The sequence below is a fragment of the Saccopteryx bilineata genome, chromosome 6 (genome assembly GCF_036850765.1).
Source record: "Saccopteryx bilineata isolate mSacBil1 chromosome 6, mSacBil1_pri_phased_curated, whole genome shotgun sequence".
Taxonomy (NCBI): domain Eukaryota; kingdom Metazoa; phylum Chordata; class Mammalia; order Chiroptera; family Emballonuridae; genus Saccopteryx; species Saccopteryx bilineata.
This window is the reverse complement of record NC_089495.1, coordinates 61,140,355-61,163,138: the sequence shown is the minus strand read 5'-3', so window position 1 is coordinate 61,163,138 and position 22,784 is coordinate 61,140,355.

Genomic DNA, 22,784 nt, shown 5'->3' with positions numbered 1-22,784 from the left:
CTAGAAATCTTTTCATTTCTCTGTAGTATTCTTTCTACATAATGGGAAACAATCAAAAGTAGAAAAATCAGTTCCCATTTAAAAAGAAAATGGATATACAAAGGTTTGCTCATTTTATTTGATTTTTATATAATTCCAAAGAAAGACTTCCTTGTTTTAAGTGTATCTTTGTCAGAATTAGAAACTTGTGCTAAACACTCAGATTGTATTTTCTATTTTGTGTGGAGATATTTTTATTTGATTTAATTTTTTTGTTTTTGATATCTCCAGATATGCAAATAGAAAAATTTATGAGTGATACTCAGAAAAACCTGTGATTTTGCTGGCTGTTCTGAGTTATGATGTATTATCATTTTATGAGGAAATAGGGGAATGATTGTATTATTTTTCATATGAACATCTATAAACATACTTTTGCCCCACCGTGTATAATTTATGCCCACTTGAAAATAAAAAATATATTTATACATCCGAATAGTATAGGAACCAGGTAAAATCCGTCTCACCATTGGTAACACAACCTCGCAAGTAACATGTCAGTCTCGCAAGTAACTATCTTCCATTGGTTAAAAATGAGTTTCCAAGGCCAGCTCACATTCAAGAAAAGGAATTAGACCCTGATCTTGATGAAAGGTATATCAAGTGATTTACTGAAATATTTTTAAATAATCACAGTTAGTTTCTGACTACAAATTATTCACTTTCCTCCCACATGCATATTCAACTTGCACTTCCCAATGTTTTCTAAAGTCTCATTTATTACATCATTAGTATCAGGTTTGAGCTTTAGGGTCTTGTCATTAATTTAAATTCAGATACAGATGAGGTTTCCTGGGTACAATATTCAGAGTACTACTTCTTAAATATCATTATTATTATTTTTTATTTTTATTTTTTGGTGAAAGATACAGAGAGAGAGAGAGGGCAGATGGGGCAGGCAGAAAAGGAAAGAGATGAGAAGAACCAATTCTTTGTGCGACTCCTTACTCTCTTTAGTTGTTCATTGATTGCTTTTACATATGTGTGTTGATGGAGGTTGGGGGGTGGCTGCAGCAGAGCGAGTAACCCCTTACTCAAGAAAGTGAAATTGGGTTCAAGCCAGTGACCTTGGGCTTCAAGCCAGTGACCTTGGGCTTCAAGCCAGCAATCTTTGGGCTTAAGCTAGTGACCATGGGGTAACGTCTATGATCCTAAACTCAAGCCAGTGAACCCACGCTCAAGCTGGTGAGCCCATACTTAAGCCTCCACATCCCAGTCCGACACTCTATCCACTGCGCCACCACCTGGTGAAGCTGAATATCATTATTCTTAATGAAAAGTCCTGTCAAGGTATTGACCCCTGTCAATTTCAACATTCAATAGTAGGATTAATAAAACTACTATAGACACTTCCATTCTAAAGAGAGAGGGGGGGAAAGGCACAGAGAACTACTAGTCTATAGCAATTCTGAAATCCAGCCTGGCATATGTTGGCAGTTTCTTACTTAGTGCTCAATCCTATTGCCTGCGAGAGTTTTTCATGAATGTTGGTTCTGCTTCAGGGCTTTGGTTTCCACCCTTTGAATTAGACTTTTTTTCTTTCTTTTTTTATACAGAGACAGAGAGAGAGTCAGAGAGAGAAAGAGAGGGAAAGATAGATAGATGATAGATAGATAGGGACAGACAGACAGGAACGGAGAGAGATGAGAAACATCAATCATTAGTTTTTCATTGTGACACCTTAGTTGTTCATTGATTGCTTTATCATATGTACCTTGACTGTGGGGCTACAGCAGACCGAGTAACCCCTTGCTTGAGCCAGTGACCTTGGGTCCAAGCTGGTGAGCTTTGCTCAAACAAGATGAGCCCATGCTCAAGCTGGCAACCTCGGGGTTTTGAACCCGGATCCTCTGCATCCCAGTCTGACACTCTATCCACTGTGCTTCTGCCTGGTCAGGTGAGACTTTCTTTAGTATTAAATGTAACTTAGGTTTATAGGTGATTTGTCTTGGTTTGCTTTCTGCCTCTTGTAGTTTGGAGACTCAAAATACCCTTCAATTTTGCACTATCTCTTTCTCTTTCAGTCTAAGTTGCAGTATTCTCAGTAATGAAACTTTCTTAAATACTCTGTGACTATTCTATGTCTCATTATAGCTTGTTCAATTATAGAATTCTTAGAAACATTATATTAATAGAGATATGTGCAGCCTGACCAGGCAGTGGCACAATGGATAGAGCATCAGACTGAGATGCAGAGCACCCAGGTTCAAACCCCAAAGTCCCCGGATTGAGCATGGGCTCATCAGGCTGGAGCATGGGCTCACCAGCTTGAGTGCGGGATCACTGGTTTGAAATGCAAGATAACTGGTTTAAGTCCAAGGTTGCTGGCTTAAGCAAGGGGTCATTCACTCTGCTGTAGCCCCCTGGTTGATTGCATATATGAGAGCAATCAATGAACACCTAAGGTGCCACAAAGAAGAATTGATGCTTCATATTTCTCTCTCTTCCCGTCAGTCTATCCCTACTGTTCTTTTCTCTATCTCTCTGTCTCAGTCAAAAATAAATAAATAAATAAATAAATAAATAAATAAATAAATAAGATTTGTGCGGCACACTCTTTGTGTATCAACTGCTCTTTGTTTGAATTGTTTTTGAGATACCATTGTAAATTTTTTGAGAACTCAACCAAGGATTTTAGATTCACATAATTGGTATCTTTTTACTATGTTTCTCATGACAGCAAGCTTAATGTGATTTTTGCGTAGAAATCACTTCTTAATATGGAAATCATTTACAGATTTTGGGGAAATCTGGATAGATTATAAAAAAAAATTGTTTTATTTTTAGCCTATTCAAAACTTGGTGTTGTTATATATATATAAAAGTATATACTTTTTTTATACTGCAAAGCAATGTTGCTAGGATTAATTGAAGCAATAGCTTATCATCTCTCTGAAGATAATGTTATTTACTAATCAACTAATAAATTTTGCAATATACACATATATACTTAAATGAACATGCACACATAATTTATCTTATCTCTGTCTTTAAGTCTTTTTTTCTTTTATTTACCCAGGCTAGTTTTGTTTTTCTATGTTGTAATTTTCTGAGATATTTTTAAATTCTTAGTTAACAGATTAAGTGGAAATCCCTTTTTCCTTGGGAGAGACTGATGTTTTAAAGTGACTGATATAAAATGCAATTCGTTTGTGTGTGTGTGTGTGTGTGTGTGTGTGTGTGAATGGTTTAAGTTGGTGGTCTTGTTTTATTTTTTTGCAGGTAACTGTCCAATTTTCCCAACATTGGATGCTATTACTTTACTTCCTTTGTCAAATATCAATTATCCATAAAGGTGCAGGTTTATTTCTGGGTTATCTGTTCTGTTTCATTGATCTATATGCCTGTTCTTATGCCAGTACCAAGCTGTTTTGAGTACAATGGCCTTGTAGTATAACTTGATATCAGGAAGTGTGATACCTTCCACTTTATTCTTCTTTTTCAAGATTGCTGAGGCTATTCATGTTTCTCTTTGCTTCCATATGAATTTTTGGAATATTTGTTCTCTATCTTTGAAGTATTTTAATAGGAATTACATTAAATTTATAAATTTCTTTGGATAATATAGACATTTTAATGATGTTTATTCTTCCTAACCATGAGAACGGTATATGCTTCCACTTGTTTGTATCTTCCTTGATTTCTTTTATCAATGTTTTATAATTTTCTGAGTACAAGTCATTAACCGCTTTGGTTAAATTTACTCCTAGGTACATTATTTTTTGTTGTTGTTGCAATAGCAAAGGGGATTGTTTCTTTAATTTATCTTTCAGACAGATCATTGTCGATGTATAAAAATGCCTCTGATTTCTGAATATTAATTTTATATCCTACCACCTTGCTGAATTCATTCATCAGGTCCAGTAGTTTTTTGACTGAGACTTTAGGGTTTTCTATGTACAGTATTATATCATCAGCAAATAATGATAGCTTTATTTCTTCTTTTCCAATTTGGATGCCTTTTATTTCTTCTTCTTATCTGATTGCTGTGGCTAGGACTTCCAGAAATATGTTGAATAAGAGTGGTGAAAGGGGGTACCCCTGCCTTGTTCCTGATCTTAAGGGGATTGCTTTTAACTTTTGCCCATTGAGTATGATTTTGGCTGTGGGTCTGTCATAGATGGCTTTTTATCATGTTGAGGTATGTTCCCTGTATTCCCATTTTGTTGAGAGTTTTGATCATAAATGTGTGCTGGATTTTATCAAATGCTTTTTCTGCATCTATTGATATTATCATGTGGTTTTTCTCCTTCCTTTATTTTATGTGATGAATCACATTGACTGATTTCTAAATATTGTACCAGCCTTGACTCCCCAGAATAAATTTACTTGATCATGATGTATGATTTTTTTTATTTATTGCTGGATCCAGTTTGCTAATATTTGGTTTAGAATTATAGCATTTAAATTCATCAGGGATATTGGACTAACTTTTCTTTTTTTGTGTTGTCTTTGGCTGGTTTTGGGATCAGAATTATGCTCACCTCATAAAAGGAGCTTGGAAGTCTTCCCTTCTCTTGAATTTTTTGAAATAGCTTGAGAAGAATAGGAGATAATTCTTCTTTGAATGTTCAATAGCATTTACCTGTGAAACTGTCTGGCTCAGGGCTTTTGTTTGTTGGGAGGTTTTTTATAACTGTTTCAATCTCATTATTTGCAATCAGTCTATTTAGGTCGTCTGATTGATTTTTGAGAGATTATGTATTTCAAAGAATTTGTTCATTTCACCTATATTGTCTAATTTTTTGACATACTTTTCTTCATAGTATTTTCTTACTATCCTTTGTATTTCTGCTTAAATGTAAGTTGTGTAACCATAAGTATCCTAAAAGAAAACATAGGCAGTAAGCTTTCCGACATCACTCACAGTAATATATTTGCTGATTTATCTCCATGAGCAAGGGGTAATAAAGAACTGGATAAACAAATGAGACTTTATCAAACTAAAAAGCTTTTGCACAGCAAAAGACAACATGAACAAAATAAAAAGACAAACCACACAATGGGAAAACATATTCGACAATATGTCTGATAAGGAATTAATAACCAAAATTTATAAAAAATTTGTAAAACTCAACACCAGGAAAATAAACAATCCAATCAAAAAATGGGCACAAGAAATGAATAGACATTTCTCTAAAGAGGACATACAGATGGCCAATAGACATATGAAAAAATACTCAACATTATTAATCTTTAGAGAAATGCAAATTAAAACCACAATGAGATATTACCTCATACCAGTCAGAATGGTGCTCATTAAGAAAACAACACATAATAAATGCTGGTGAGGATGTGGAGAAAAGGGAACCCTCCTGCACTGCTGGTGGGAATGCAGATTGGTACAGCAACTGTTGAAAACAGTATAGAGATTCCTCAAAAAATTAAAAATGGAGCTGCCTTTTGAACCAGCCATCCCACTTTTATGAATACATTCCAAGAGTACCACATCAATTATTCAAAAGAATAAGTGCACCCCCATGTTTATGGCAGCTCAGGATCCAGAGGGTATCAAAGGGTCCAGAGGAAAAGCAGACAGAGGGAAAGGGGATGATAGGAAGGGATCAGAAAAGGGAAAGAGATTGGTGAAATTATACACACATAACACAATGTTATAGAGAGCAGAAAAGCTAATCCTGAATGGAAAGGGTGAAGGCATTGCGGGAAGGGGAGAAAGGGGGATGTTGTGGGGAACACAGGGTTGAGGGGGAGTCATTTGGAGGGACACTAGAATCTACATAAACACAATAGATTAAAATAAAAAAATGCAATTCAAAGGGAAATGAAGCCGGGCATGCTTTGTATTAGTTTATGTATGACACTATAATTTTGGAAGAAATGGTTCTTTGTCTATCATGGCAGTCAATCTTATTTAAGACTCTCTTAATTCTTCCTCAGTATTAAAAATTTACTCTAGAACAGGGGTAGTCAACCTTTTTATACCTATCGCCCAGTTTTGTATCTCGGTTAGTAGTAAAATTTTCTAACCGCCCACTGGTTCTACAGTAATGGTGATTTATAAAGTAGAAAAGTAACTTTATATAATTTATAAAGCAGAGTTACAGCAAGATAAAGCATATAATAATAATTACTTACCAAGTACTTCATGTCAGATTTTTGCTAATTTTGGCAGAATAAATCTTTATAAAACAACTTACTATAGTTAAATCTATCTTTTTATTTATACTTTGGTTGCTCTGCTACTGCCCACCATGAAAGCTGGAATGCCACTAGTGGGCGGTAGGGACCAGGTTGACTACCACTGCTCTAGAACATCCAGAAAAATTATTTACCAAACTGCTCTCAAGTGTATTAGTCCAAATTCAAATGCAGAAGACTATTGGCAAATGAGGAAGTGACACACAAGAAGACCACCACCTTTCTTTTTTTTTTTTAAGCTAATCGTCTTGCAATTATTGGCAGCCTTGTTTATTTAAGTTCCTCACTCATTGTTTGCATATGTTGTTGCTGTTGGTTCTGTTTGTGTCTGCATCCACTGCAAGCTTTAAAAGGTTTTCCAATTTTGATTTAAATCTAATGTGTGTGTGTATGTGAGAGTTTCGATTCTCCAGAAATCAGATGATGAGGCTGAATCAGAATATAAAAGGTTTATTGGGCACTCTGTAAAGACATAGGCAAGGAAAGCCTCTGATCATGGTTCAGGTTTTGCTTCACTAAAAATAAATTGGGAAGGAAGAAGAAGACGATATTGAAAGCCTCAGAAACTGTGGTATATCTCTGAGAGAGTTTAGCCAGACTAATGACAAAGTATATAACTAAGATTGGCTGTTAGAAGAGTCCATCATTGGACAGGAAAGTATCAGATCTGGAACTGCTGCCATTCTCAGTCATTGGCCTGGAGCATCCCTGGGATAGCATGCCCTTCGCTTGAGTGCTGCAATGAATTCCAAAGGCATAGCAGCTGAACTGATGGTTAATTCTGCTTCACAGAATTCTTTCTCTTGGAGAGAGAACTGAGCGAGGTATTTTCAGATCTCAGCCATAATATATTTCTGAATTCTTCAGATGTTACACTGATGCTATGGTTTTCAATTAGATCAAAGTGTTCAATATTTTATAACTTTTTGTACTACTCTTTAAAAGAGAGAAGAGTAGATGCTTAATGTTATCAATTTTATTAAATATAACAAATATCTGAGATGGATGTCCTTAAATTGAGTTAATTTAGGCCTGACCTGTGGTGGCACAGTGGATAAAGCATCGACCTGGAAATGCTGAGGTCACCGGTTCGAAACCCTGGGCTTGCCTGGTTAAGGCACATATGGGAGTTGATGCTTCCAGCTCCTCCCCACCTTCTCTCTCTCTGTCTCTCCCTCTCCTCTATAAAATGAATAAAAAAAAAATTAAAAAAAAATTGAGTTAATTTGGAATCAATTCCCATGGAACAGATTATATAACCAGCTATCTGGAATTCTAACCTAATTAATGCCAGAGATTTTACTCTCTTTATTAAGATTTGATTTTTGTGTGGGATTTCAAAGATATTGAGAGTAGAGAAAACATTTTCAATGTGTTTTCAACAGGAAGAATATGAAACATTCAAAGTCAATGGTACAGTACTGATTTTTCAACAAGATAATTCAAATGAACACTAATAAAAGTCATAAATCTATCTCCTCCATTCTAATTTGAACACTAAACCATCATTTCTAGTCTTTATTTTTTCTCGTAGCTATTCACTTTAAGAATACAAAATTACCTTTGTTGAACCAGTATGTACCTATTGCTGAAACATAGATAAACATGTTTAGTTTCTCAATTAAGGTATAGAATTGTTTCTTATGTACTTATGCTCTTATCAACGTTTAACTCCCTTTTGTGCATTTTTTAAACATGTGGCAATTTAACCTTAGCTGCTGGCAGAAATCAAAAGGGAGTATATCTATTCTTTTATTTGTTTTTGGTGGTTTTTACATCCCTTAAATTTAACTGTTGAGAGTCTACTTTGCCCTTCCCTCCTCCAGTTTTCTACTTAGTGTTGGAATTATTTCATCTAGATATAAAATTCATGTTTATATTTTCAAAATTATTGCTCCTTGATCAAAATAATATGAAGTCTTCCTAGTGTTATTTTCTCCTGCATATGCAGTACAGCTCTACAGGGTAAAATACAGTTCAAAAATAAATTCAGATTACTTTCAACTACTTTTTAATATAAGTGATAAACATTTCCAAATCAATGTACTCTAAACGATCACTACATAACATGATTCAGTAATTTTATGCTCAATTAATTATTTAATTATATGAAAATATAATGAATATTTACTGTCACATAATATATCAATGCCCAATTTCTCTTTAGAGAAACAAGTTCAGTGTTGATGAGTGAAAGAAATCAAATTAAAATAAACTTTTATTAAATATTTAGTGGGTTGGAATCACATGACATGGATCCTGGACCTATTTTTGCCACTCAAATAACTCATGACCTGTCGATCAGTAGTCAACATTCTGTATTTATTTATTTATTTATTTATTACAAAATAGAAGAAAATGTAGAAATGCACATCTTCAAGATTTATCATCCTCTATTGCTTTTCTGTGGTGCTCTGAAATAGCCATTATATTATTTTTCATTTAATTTGAATTAATAAGTTTCTAGAAATTTTTAATTTTTTAAAAAATCATTTTTTTAAATTTATTTATTCACTTTAAAGAGGTAAGAGGGAGGGAGAGAGAGAAAGAGAGAGATAAGGGGTGAGGAGCAGGAAGCATCAACTCTCATATGTGTCTTGACAGGGTAAGCTCAGGGTTTTGAACTGGCAACCTCAGCATTCCAGGTTGATGCTTTATCCACAGCACCACCACAGGTCAGTCCATTTCTAATTTTCAAAAACTCAAAGATGCATGAATCTATCTAGTAAATTATTAAAGTTATTTTGATTCTATTTGTAACAGTTCAAAGATGTCAAACTATAGAACTATATGTCTCAGAAATATTCAGAAATGAATAAAAAAGTTAATTATGGTATATATTTAACAACTGAGGCAATTTGAGAAGATTAATCTGAATATATTTTTTCATAATCTTGTAGGAAAAGTGAGTGCATCTTTTTATTTACTTTGTTATGAGTGACCTTTCTTATAATCAACTATAATTTAAAACACTCTTTTTGTGTGTGTGTGACAGAGACAGAGACAGAAAGAGGGCCAGACAGGGACAGTCAGACAGGAATGGAGATAGATGACAAGCATCAATTCTTCATTGCAGCTCTTTAGTTGTTCAGTAATTGCTTTCTCATATGTGCCTTGACTGCGAGTAGGGGTTTACAGCAGAACAGAGTGACCCCTTGCTCAAGCTAGCAACCTTGGTCTTCAAGCCAGCAACCTTTGGGTTCAAGCCAGCAACCTGTGCTCACCCTGATGAGCCTCCATTCAAGACAACAACTCCGCCTTCACCTGAATGCAGGTGAGTCTGCATTCAAACTAAATGAGTCTGCTCTCAAGCCAGCAACCCTGGGGTTTTGAACCTGGGTCCTCTGCATCCCAGTTTGACGCTCTATCCACTGCACCACTACCTGGTCAGGCTAATTTAAAGACTTTAAATGATTGAATCAATACCACAGTCTTATTAATGTTGACCAGATGTTCATCATTTTGTTTCTGTTCCAACTTACATACAACAAAATTCAAATCATTTCTATAACAAAGAATAAAGCAAATTATTGGCCATTGCTAAGTGTATCTATATGATATTAATAAATTATAAAAACATCAGTTCAACAAGAATATTAACAATATTGAAAACTCATGCACTCAAAACAGCTTGAAATTATATAAAGCAAAATTTAACAGAATTAAGAAGTAATAAATTTATAATCATAGTTTAATACTTTTATACATCTCAAATATAAGTGATAGAAAAAAGAGACAACAAACTAATTAAATGTAGAGAATCTTTTTAAAAAGTAAAATTTCTGATAAAGTGGTAAAATTCATAAATCAATGTGAAAATACAAATTAAAGGCAGAAATATCACTATTGTAGTGGCTATTATGATGTTCTCTTCAGACACCCTACGAGCTGAGAAACCCTTCTCTTGCTTTCTGGAGACAACAAGGCCAATGACAGATACAAAGGTCTGTCTTTTCCCCTAAATTTGTGTCAACTCAGAAGAACCACCAAAACTTCACAGCTTCACATGGCATTGCACAATGTGACAGATTCTCTTTCTAGCTCCTCCTGCATTCCTGATTTCCCTTTAGGTATATTTGCTAAGAGTACTCTTGAATTTAACTTCTGTATGGTATTTCACACAACAGAGTCTGTTTTTCAGAAAATGATTTTAAAATAATTTGTACCACATTTGGGGTATATTAGATCTTAGAAAGCAAATTTTACAATGAGAACTTAAGAATATATCACTTGGCTAGAGTATATAGGGGTTCCTGCAATGCTCTAGCAGGACAGTTATTAAGTTTTTTTATGAAAGGAAGGACAAATATTGGTTGTAGAAACATCTTTAAGTATGGACAAGATGGAGAAATTTAATTATATCTATGTAACTTGATGTCTCATCTTGAGCAGATACACTAAAAAAGAAAATTATCATGTTCAAATCATCAATTTAAAGAAAAAATGTAAAAACCAGAAAGCATCCCTGACAGTGTTTCAGAAAGTTCTAACCTTCACTAACCAGAAGATGAACAGAATGGAGTTCCCACCTTCAGATAGTAAGTATAAATATGCAAAATAGCTCAGGTTGGAAACCAATCAAGCATTATTACTTTTAAAATTAGTATCCTTATTATCCTCTGTAATATTTTTATTGCATAAATTAAGTAATACCATTGGTGACTACTCATTTATTATATCTTAGAGAGACCATATTCTATAAACTATCTCCATAAATATTTATGTTTAGGACTCAACGCCACGTAGATTTTGCCATTGATTTCAAAATTTTTGCCCATTTTGCTTCTGAGAGTTAAGTCTCATCATTTATTTTTTTTAATCCAGGTTTTATTATTGCACTTAGATTCAAATGCCCAAATTCTGTAATAGCATTTCTTAACATTAGCACTGAACTTTAGAGAACTATCATAACAATTTATTTTTCTTTTTAAAAAAAATTTATTGAGTTTATTGGGGTGGCATTGATTATTAAAATTAAACAAGTTTCAGGTTTATAATACTGTAACACATTTGTACTCTGAATTATGTATTTACACCCTGAAGTCAATTATCCTTCCATCACTCTCTTCCCCCTCTTTTTTTCTCTACCTTCCCCAACATCCTTTTTCTCCTACAATCTCCACACTGTTATCTATAAGATCTTTTTTTATCAATCCCATCAGCTGTTTCACCCAACCCCAAATGATAGCTTAATATCTTAATAAAACTGTTGCCTTGACATCAGTGCATTCCTTATTACTTTGACAAATGGAATATCTATCCTCTTGGCCCATCAACAGAAATCTGTAAACTACTCAGATTTTCTAACATTTGGTAGAATATCTACATTAACATACACATTTTATTTGTTTATTGCCTTTAGACCCATTTATCCTGTGCATGAGTAAGTCTAACATTTCTATTCCATTTAGTGTGGACGATCATATTTTCCTCACTTCTGATAATTATCTCAGCTGTTTATTAGCACTATCTCCAAGGGAAGATCTATCCAAAGTGTTAAATATTGTATCACAAATAGTATATTGTCAAAAGCTCTCTAATCCAAATTTATATTCTTTATTCCTTGATACATCATCCTCAAGCCCAGTCCCTTATTTTCTCAGATGTCCCTTGTATATAGAGAAAATTTTTATCTCTTTTGATATATCATATAATCCGTTTTCATACCCCAGTTGAATTAAACTAAGATTTGACTCTTATAATTGACCTGGTTACCAGCAAGGGAGGTGGAGAAGATTGTCTTATAAGGAATTTGTCTTATTTAAGGCCTGTGTATATTTCAGTATGAGGAGCCACCACGTTCCGTCACTACAAAGTGTACTCTTCCTTGGGTCTAACATGCTCAGGGGACTCTGGTACATTAATGACAAGACTAAAGATCCCACCTATCTTTACCAATTTTTTTACCTTGGCTGAAATTAACTCATTGGGGTTAGAATTCAATTTTATTTGAGTCTCTTCCACTCAAAAATTTAAGTCATAAATAGGTCATGAGAGTGGAGCCATAAAGAATTACATTAGTGTCCTCATAAAATCAAATTGAGAAAGCTCACTTGTCCCTTCCATTTTGTAAGGTTATAGTGACTCAAAGAGAAAGCAGACTCTCACTAGATATCAAAACTGCTAGTGCCTTAATTCCCAGCTACCAGAACTATAAGAAATAAATTTTTTTTTGTTTATAAATCACCCAGATTTTTGTTATAACTGTCCAAACAGATTAAGTTATTATTCTGAAACTCTAGGCAATAAAGTACTAGATGTTCTGCTTTCCAAAGAGAAAATATTCTCACTGAAAAGCATTTTAAGAGTATTACTTAATTGTGAACTGTGGCTGCTTCCTGGTCACTTCAGTCTCTTCCTACCAGAAGACCATTTGGTAAGAAATATAGTCACCATAATGACAAGGGTTATAACTATCACCATCAGAGAAAAGCAGGGCTGTTGCTATACAATGGGGCAAGGGAGAAATGTTTTGCTCATGTGATCCACTGGGGGCATATTTTGACCTCACATGCCCAATTTTCATTGTCAATTCACACACAAATATAATAATTATGACAGGAATAAATAAACCTCTTCAGAGTCTTGTACTCCCCAAAGACACATTCTTGAGTCTTAGCCCAGGCGTTCAACCTAGACCAGTGTAAGTGCTGGTTAATGGTGAGAGAAACCTAAAATAAATGATAGAATAAGGAGATGCTGAATTTCAGGTATTACCTTGTGATCAATTTTGTTTCATTAGTTGTTATCTTGTAAGTTTTTCAAAAACAGATGAACAATAATCCTATTTACAGATAGGTTAATTTACTATGGAAGTAAAAATATAGGATTGAGGTTGGATAGGATTATAGTAGATATTGTCTGACTTCACCAAGGTCCTTTTCTCTGGCCTGAACTGCTCATACCTCAGTTGCTGGGCCTATAATTGTTAGATATTTTTACCCCAGTATTCTTATGTTCTATATTTGCCTAGTATATCTTTCCCAACCTTTGATTTTCAACTTTTCACAGCTGTTTTGTTAGGAGTGCTTAAATAATTTTGTTGATACTATGTGTATGTGTGTGGGTGTGTTTTAATTATCTCTGAGTTTCTCTGTTTATTTGTTGGTCTGTTTTAATCATATACACATAACTGGATTGGTATTCTTTAGAATTTTAATTCTTGGTTGTTATGGATATACTCTCCTCTTTATTTTTATATTAAGTTATCATTTTTGCTTCCCATATCTCTTGCATTATCTGTCTAGATGATATTTTTTCTTAAGAATGTTTCCAAAATGTTTTATCTTTGTTGTACAATATTTCTTAGGCATTATATGTTTGAAAATATTATACCCTTCCTTTTAAATGACAATTTGCCTGGACATGAAATTTTAGGCTTACATGTTATCTTTAACATGGCAAACAATTATTAATCTGTTACCTTATTTTCCACAGTATCATTATTCAGATTTATGTCCATTTGCATGTGAACAATTTTTTTTCTCTGGATGCTCATTGGTATCTTGCTGATTTTAGAATTTCCTACTTGTATTTGCTTTATAATATTTTTAATATAATCTTAGAGGAAATTACTTTTGATTCTTGTGTTATCTTCTCTGTATAACTAGTGTTGTATTATTATTAGTGATTATGAAAATTTTATAATTTACAGGAATTAGATTTGCTTTATACACATTTACTTATCAGTGAATGTATGTTAGATGAAGCAAATTATGTAGCTATTTTATACACTCTGAGTTACTTATGTTATCAAAACTGTAAAAATCCTAACTGAGCTACAGTGAAGACACTACTTGCCTTGCCAGCTCATATCTAACACTCCAGCTCCATGGAGCACTTCCCTTTTCTTATTTGAGCAACTTCATACTGAAACAGCACAAATTTTGCATAAGTATGTGTGAGGGAAACTGGATGCTGTGTTGATATCCTATTACAGATGAAGAATTACTGTACTGTAAAATTATAAAACAAGGTTATTATAATTATTAGAACATGGCATGTACTTACACAAGAAAACATTAGCAAGACCTGTCGATCTCTATTAGGCTTTTTCTTACTTAATTGCTTTTCACTGATGATCCCTACCAATAGGCCTGTGCTTCTTATGTTCAGGGGTCATGTTGGCCAAAAGAACAAAAAGCAAATATAACACAAGAACTCTAAATTCCAATGAAAGATAAGGATTTTCCACATGTGTATCTTTCTGACCCCATCCAGAGACCAAATAAGGCCTCATCTATTGTGTTTCCCAATAAATAAAAACAGGAAACTTGAAATTAGATCATATGCTAACTATAATACAGATGTTTTATCAAGATGTTAGCTTCAGTGAATAAAGCAATCAGCAACTCAGAAAAGAACTGCTGAGAGTAGCTATTTGATAAATTGTATATCTATATCTATAATTATATCTATAGCTAATAAAACTTTAGAAAGAACTGAATGAATGCACACTGCCACATGGCTATTGCTCAGTAAATATCTTATCAGTAGTATAATTATTCTGATTTTAAGCACATATTTCAATATTTTTGTACACATTTACATTTACTGTATTAAAGAAAGAGAAGCAATGCAATATTTGAAATGCAAACTGAACCTAATTAAAATCATTCACCTTGTCCCTTAATCTTATCTACACCTATTTAGTGTGTGGTTTGGAAAGGACTTAATATTGCTAAACTTTACTTTCTACACTTGAAATTTAAGATAAATATTACTTTAAATTAATTCCAGGATTGTTCTCAAGATGGCAGTGAAGTAGGCAGATGCACAGACTCTCAGCTCACACTACCAAACTGGATTACAAACTAATTTATGAATAATCAGCATGAAAAACCAGCTCTGGACTATAAGAACAGCTCTCAAAAACCAATGAGCAAAGAAAAAGCCACAACAAACCTGGTATGGAGCACCTGAATCTCTTCTGCTTACAGGAACAGAGAGGGGCTGAGGCTGAGAGCCCAGAAAGGATCTCACTTCAAGGAAAAGAGCAGAAAATACTGCTCACAGCCACTTGCCTGGTGACCAGGAAACAAGGTGTATTGAAAGGACTGGCTTGTCTTCCAAAAAGGAAGGGGAGAGAGAGAAACAGATGGTGAGGGCCAGAAGAATGCAGGGGATGACCTGAGAAGCTGAATCTTCCAGTGCTGAAGGTGGCCAGAGCTGGAGGAAGGGCTGAGTATTCCACAAAACAAAATACTTAAGTGCTTCTGAATCAAAGACCTCAAGACATCTCTCCAGCTCCAATCAGCACAACAAGACACAGTTGAAAACAAGAAGTGGAGAGGAGGGGCAGTAACTCAGGTCTCCATGGAGATATGAGATACACCTCCCCCTACTGACACTGAGAATACACCCTGCCCCCAGAGAGATTAACTGGTAGAAGAGGCCTTCAGAGTCTCAGGTTACAGCCACTGCATTACTGTATACAGTTTCAAAGAAGCCCCCTGCTGAGATCAGTAAAAAGACTATCACCTGTTAAGAAAACAAACAAATCAAGACTTCAAAGTGGCCCAAATCCAAAAGCGGATTACAAATAATAGCTGATGCCAACCCAAGAAGACCTAGAAATAACACAATTGAAAACTGGAGGCAGACAACACCAAGCCTAGACTCAACCAGCTCTACAAACAAAACACCCAAACACACAGACATAATGAGTAGACAGAGAAGTGCAATCCAAATAAAACCCCAGGAGAAACTTCCAGGAAATGAACTGAGTGATATGAAAATAACTAAACTTCCGGATGCGAAGTACAAAATAATGATTGTAAGGATGCTTAGGAATTGTAGAACAACAATGGATGGTCATTACAAACACCTAAATAAAGAAATAGCAAGTATAAAAAAGGATATTGAAATATTAAAAAAGAATCAGTCAGAGATGACAAATACAGTATCAGAAATGAACACCACAATGGAAGGAATGAAAAACAGGATGGATGGAGCTGAGGATCAAATCAGTGAGTTGGAGAACAAGTTGAATGAAGGAATGAAAGCCGAGAAGAAAAAAGAAAAGAGACTCAAAAAGTCTGAGAAAACTCTTAGAGAGTTCTGTAACAACATGAAGAGAAATAACATCCACATCATAGGGGTTCCTGAAGAAGAGAAAGAACAAGAGATAGAGACTTTATTCAATCATATCATAGCTGAAAACTTTGCTAAATTAATGCAGGAGAAACTCTTACAAGTTCAAGAAGCACAGAGAACTCCATTGAAGAGAAACCCAAAGAAACATATACCAAGACACATCATAATTAAAATACCAAAGCTAAGTGATAAAGAGAAAATATTAAAAGCTGCTAGAGAAGAAAAGGCTATCACCTACAAAGGAGCCCCCATAAGGATGATATCAGTCTTCTCAACAGAAATACTTGAGGCCAGAAGGGAATGCAAGAAATATTCAAAGTAATGCAGAACAAGAACCTACAACCAAGACTACTTTATCCAGCAAGGCTATCATTTAAAATTGAAGGAGAAATAAAAAGCTTTGTAGACAAAAAAAAAAAAAAAAAAACTCAAGGAATTCATTACAACCAAACCAATGTTGCAGGAAATGTTAAGAGGCCTGTTGTAGACAGATCAAAGTGGGAAAGAATAGAGCGAAAGAAGAATACAGTTTTAAAGAATAAAATGGCAATAAACAACTACATATCAATAATAACCTTAAATGTAAATGGATTAAGTGATCCAATCCAAAGACATAGGGTAGCTGCATGAATAAGAAAACAGGACTCGTACATATGCTGTCTACAAGAGATACACCTTAAAACAAAAGATGCACATAGACTGAAGGTAAAAGGATGGGAAAAAAAAACAATTTATGCAAATAGAAATGAAAAAAAATCTGAGGTAGCAATACTTATATCAGACAAAATGGACTTTAAAACAAAGGATATAGTAAGATATAAAGAAAGACACTGCAACCTGACCTGTGGTGGCGCAGTGGATAAAGCGTCGACCTAGAAATGCTGAGGTCGCCGGTTCGAAACCCTGGGCTTGCCTGGTCAAGGCACATATGAGAGTTGATGCTTCCAGCTCCTCCCCCCTGTCTCTCTCTCCTCTCTCTCTCTCTCTCTCTCTCTCTCTCCCTCCTCCTCTCTAAAATGAATAAATAAAAAAAAGACACTACATAATGATAAAGGGAGCAATCCAACAGGAAGTTATAACTATATAAATATCTACGCACCTAATATAGGAGCATCTAAATATATGAAGCAGACTATGATGGATATAAAAGGTGAGATCAACAGCTATACTATAATAGTAGGAGATTTAAATACCCCACTAACATCACTAGGTATATTTTCAAGAAAGAAAATTAACAAAGAAACAGCAGACTTAAAAGACACACTAGATCAACTTGATTTAATAGATATCTTCAGAACCATTCACCCTAAAGCAGCAGAATATACATTCATTTTAAGTGCTCATGGTACATTCTCTAGGATAGACCACATGTTAAGGCACAAAGGTGGTCTCAACAAATTTAAGATGATTGAAATCATATCAAGCACTTTCTCTGATCACAATGTCATGAAACTAGAAATCAACCACAACAGAGAAACTCAAAAATTCTCAAACACATGGAAAGTAAATAGCAGGTTGTTAAATAACAAATGGATTAAGGTTGAGATCAAAAAAGAAATAAATATTCCTAGAAATGAATGATAATGAACATATATCAACTCAAAATTTATGGGACACAGCAAAAGCAGTGCTGAGAGGAAAGTTCAAAGCACTACAGTCAAACTTTAAGAAGCTAGAAAATGCTCAAACAAACAACTTTACCCTGCATTTAAAAGAACTACAAAAAGAAAACAACAAGTAAAGCCCAAATAAAGTAGAAGGAAGGAAATAATAAAGATCAGAGCAGAAATAAATGACATAGAGGTAAAGAATCAATACAGAGGATCAATGAAACTAGGGGCTGAATCTTTGAAAAGGTAAACAAGATCGATGAACCTTTAACTAGACTCAGCAAGAAGAACAGAAAGAGGACTCAAATAAATAAAATTAGAAATGGGAGTAGAGAAATAACAACTGACACAATGGAAATACAAAATATTATAAGAAAATACTATGAAGAACTGTATGCCAAAAAACTAGACAACCTAGATGAAATGGACAAATTCCTTGAAACATACAATTTTCCAAAAATCAATCTGGAAGAATCAGAAAATCTACAGACAGATTAAAACAAATGAGATATAAAAACTCCCCAAAATGAAAAGTCCTGGGCCTGATGGCTTCACAAGTGAATTCTACCAAATATTCAAAGAAGAACTAACTCCTATCCTTCTCAAGCTATTTCAAAAAATGCAAGAGGAAGGAAGACTTCCAAGTTCATTTTATGAGGCAAGCACAATTCTGATTCCAAAACCAGGAAAAGACAACACAAAGAAAGAAAATTATAGGCCAATATCCTTGAGGAATATAGATGCTAACATCCTTAACAAAATATTAGCAAACCAGATCCAACACTATATGAAAAAAGTCATACACCACGATCAAGTGGGATTTATTCTGGGGAGGTAAGGCTGGTACAATATTTGCAAATCAATCAATATGATTCATTACATAAACAAAAGGAAGGAGAAAAACCACATGATAATTTCAATGATGCAGAAAAAGCATTTGATAAAATCCAGCACCCATTCATGATCAAAACTTTCATCACAGTGGGAATACAGGGAGCATACCTCAACATAATAGAAGCCATCTATGACAGACCCACAGCCAGCATTATACTCAATGGACAAAAATTAAAAGCAATCCCATTAAGATCAGGAACAAGGCAGGGGTGCCCCATTTCACCACTCTTATTCAACATAGTCCTGGAAGTCCTAGCCACAGCAATCAGACAAGAAGAAGAAATAAAAGGCATTTTAGTTGGAAAAGAAGAAGTAAAACTATCATTATTTGCAGATGATATGATACTGTATATAGAAAAACCTAAAGTCTCAGTCAAAAAACTACTGGACCTGATAAATGAATTCAGCAAAGTGGCATGATATAAAATTAATGCTCAGAAACCAGAGACATTTTTATACACCAACAATGTGTCAGAACAGTCAGAAAGAGAAATTAAGGAAACAATTCCCTTCACTATTACAACCATAAAAATAAAGTACCTAGGAGTATTTTAACAAGGAAACTAAAGACTTGTACTCAAAAATTTATAAAACATTGATAAAAGAAATCAAGGAAGATACAAACAAGTGGAAGCATATACTGTGCTCATGGTTAGGAAGAATAAACATCATTAAAATGTCTATATTACCCAAAGCAATTTATAAATTCAATGCAATACCAATTAAATATCAATGACATACTTTAAAGATATAGATCACATATTCCAAAAATTTATATGGAACCAAAAAAGAACACAAATAGCCTCAGCAATCTTAAAAAATAAGAATAAAGTGGGCAGTATCACACTTTCTGATATCAAGTCATATTACAAAGCCATTGTACTCAAAACAGCCTGGTACTGGTATAAGAACAGGTATATAGATCAATGGAACAGAACAGAAAACCCAGAAATAAGCCCACAGCTGTATGGACATCTGATATTTGACAAAGGAGGTAAGGGCATACAATGGAGTAAAGACAGCCTCTTCAATAAGTTGTGTTGAGAAAATTGAACAGCTACTTGCAAAAGAAATGAAACTAGACCACCAACTTAGACCATTCACAAAAATAAACTAAAAATTGATAAAGGACTTAAATATAAGCCATGAAACCATAAGCATCTTAGAAGAAAACATAGGCAGTAAGCTCTCTGACATCTCTCGGAGCGATATATTTGCAGATTGATCTCTACAGATTCACGAAATAAAAAACAGGATAAACAAATGGGATTATATCAAACTAAAAAGCTTTTGCATAGCTAAAGACAATAAGAACAGAATAAAAAGACAAACTACACAATGGGAGAACATATTTGATAATACGTCTGATACGGGGTTAATAACCAAAATTTATAAAGAACTTGTAAATCTCAACACCAGGAAGACAAACAATCCAGTCAAAAAATGGGCACAAGAAATGAATAGAAACTTCTCCAGAAAGGACATACAGATGACTAAAAGGCATATAAAAAATGTTCAACATCACTAATCATTAGAGAAATGCAAATTAAAACCACAATGAGATATCACCTCACACCAGTCAAAATGGCTCTCATCAAAAAAACAACACAGAATAAGTGCTGGCGAGGATGTGGAGGAAAGGGAACCCTCCTGCACTGCTGGTGGGAATGCAGACTTGTGCAGCCACTGTGGAAAACAGTATGGAGTTTCCTCAAGAAATTAAAAATCGAACTGCCTTTTGACCCAGCTATCCCACTTTTAGGAATATACCCCAAGAACACCATAGCACTGTTTGAAAAGAAGAAATGCACCCCCATGTTTATGGCAGCATTGTTCACAATAGCAAAGATCTAGAAACAGCCCAAGTGTCCGTCAGTGTACAAGTGGATTAAAAAGCTTTGGTACATATATACTATGGAATACTACTCAGGCATAAGAAATGATGACATCAGATCATTTACAATAACATGGATGGACCTTGATAACATTATACTGAGCGAAATAAGTATATCAGAAAAAACTAAGAACTGTATGTTTCCATACAAAGGTGGTACATAAAAATGAGACTCAGAGACATGGACAAGAGTGTGGGGCTTATGGGTGAGGGGGAGGAGTTGGGGGAGGGGATGGGCATGAAGAAAACCAGTTAGAAGGTGACGGAAGACAATTGGACTTTGGGTGATAGGAATGCAGCATAATCAAATGTCAAAATAATGTAAAGATGTTTTCTCTGAACATATGTACCCTGATTTATCAATGTCACTGCATTAAAATGAATAAATATAAGATAAAAAATAAGTAAAAAAAGAAAAAAATTAATTCCAGTATTTAAGAAGATACTAAAATTTGGAATAGCTTGAATCATAGGATTATTATAAGAGTGAGTAGAAAGAACATTTCCCACAAAATTTTATAATTTATAAAATAAAATTTTATAAATTTTATAATATAAAATAAAATCTTATAAATTTTATAATATAAAATAAAATCTTATAAATTTTATAATATAAAATAAAATTTTATTAATTTTATAATATAAAATAAAATTTATAAAATTTTACATAGTTAGAAAACAACTGTCTCTTTTTTTCAGATTTGTAGAATATGCATTCTTGGCTTTCTTATCTGAACATTTTGAATGTACTCTTTAATAGTACCTAGAGAATATTTAATGTGCACTATTCTGTGCAACAGAATAATAAATTATACAATGAAATAAACATTGACAGCTAATTTATAGTTTACTTAAGAATCATTTTCTGCAGCAAATTACTAGTATATTAAAGCATAATTCTGGCTCGTTCTGATTCTATCTACCTCATTTTATTAAAGTCTAGTGATTCAGATGTACATAAAATCTTTTATCTGGATCAGTAATATATTTATCTCATTATAAAAGTGTAATTTATTATTATCAGTATTTATCAATACATACTAAATATTGTACTGTCTCATAAAAATGATGCATCAGAATTCTTCTGCAAAAGATCTCAGGTTTTAGTAGAAAATCTGAGTAATTACAGTGCACCAAGTATTATCGGCACTTGGTGCTTATCATAGGAGCAGAGAAAATGAAAGATCCATTCAGGAAAGGCTTTAGAAATATTAACGATGAGGTTATGTTAGAACCTCACTTAGTTTACCAGGTGACCAAGACTGCAAATGTGATTCTAGGAGGGGTAAAATTAGGTGCAAATTCTCAGATACATAAACATGAGGTGTTCAAATAATTACAAAGAGTTTTAAAATCTGTCTTAGAAAGTGAGTTCACCACTAAGTTATAAAACTAATTTCCACCTAACATTGAACTTTATTGCTATCCGTGTAGTAAAGTCTCTTTCCAACTAAATAGGTAGTGGCTGTCTGTACCTATCAATGTAATTTAAATTGGTAATAACATTTCCAAGCTTATATTTGACAATTATCAAAATTTCTTTTCTCCTAATGATTATATACATTTTTTAGACATTTTTAAAACATGAAGTTATTATACAATACAATATGTGTTATCATTATTCAACCTGTTAATTCACTTATTTTCACTCATTATCATGTTTTTGATATCCACCTCTGAAGATACATTTAATTCTCTTAATTCATCTGAAGAGAAGTAAATTACTCCATCATGTAAACATATCTTGCACTTATTAAATTTCCTATTGGTAGCTATTTAATTACTTTTTTCTTGCTTTGTTCTAGAAAATTGATAATTCTGAGTTTTACATTTAGATCTGGCTGAAGATCAGCTGACCTCTTCCTATTTACTGTACGTAAAGTGAATGTAGGGAATAGTTTATAAAAAATGTCTTAGTTTATACATGTAATCTTGGCATAAGAGTTAACATTCCATTTCACTATTCAAACTGTCTTAATTTAGACCATAAAATATATTAACACCCAAATAATAAGACATTAAAATTGTTTCTTATCCAAAGCATAATAGTTTAGCTAGATACTATTAGTAGAAAAGCTCATCTTCCATTTGTT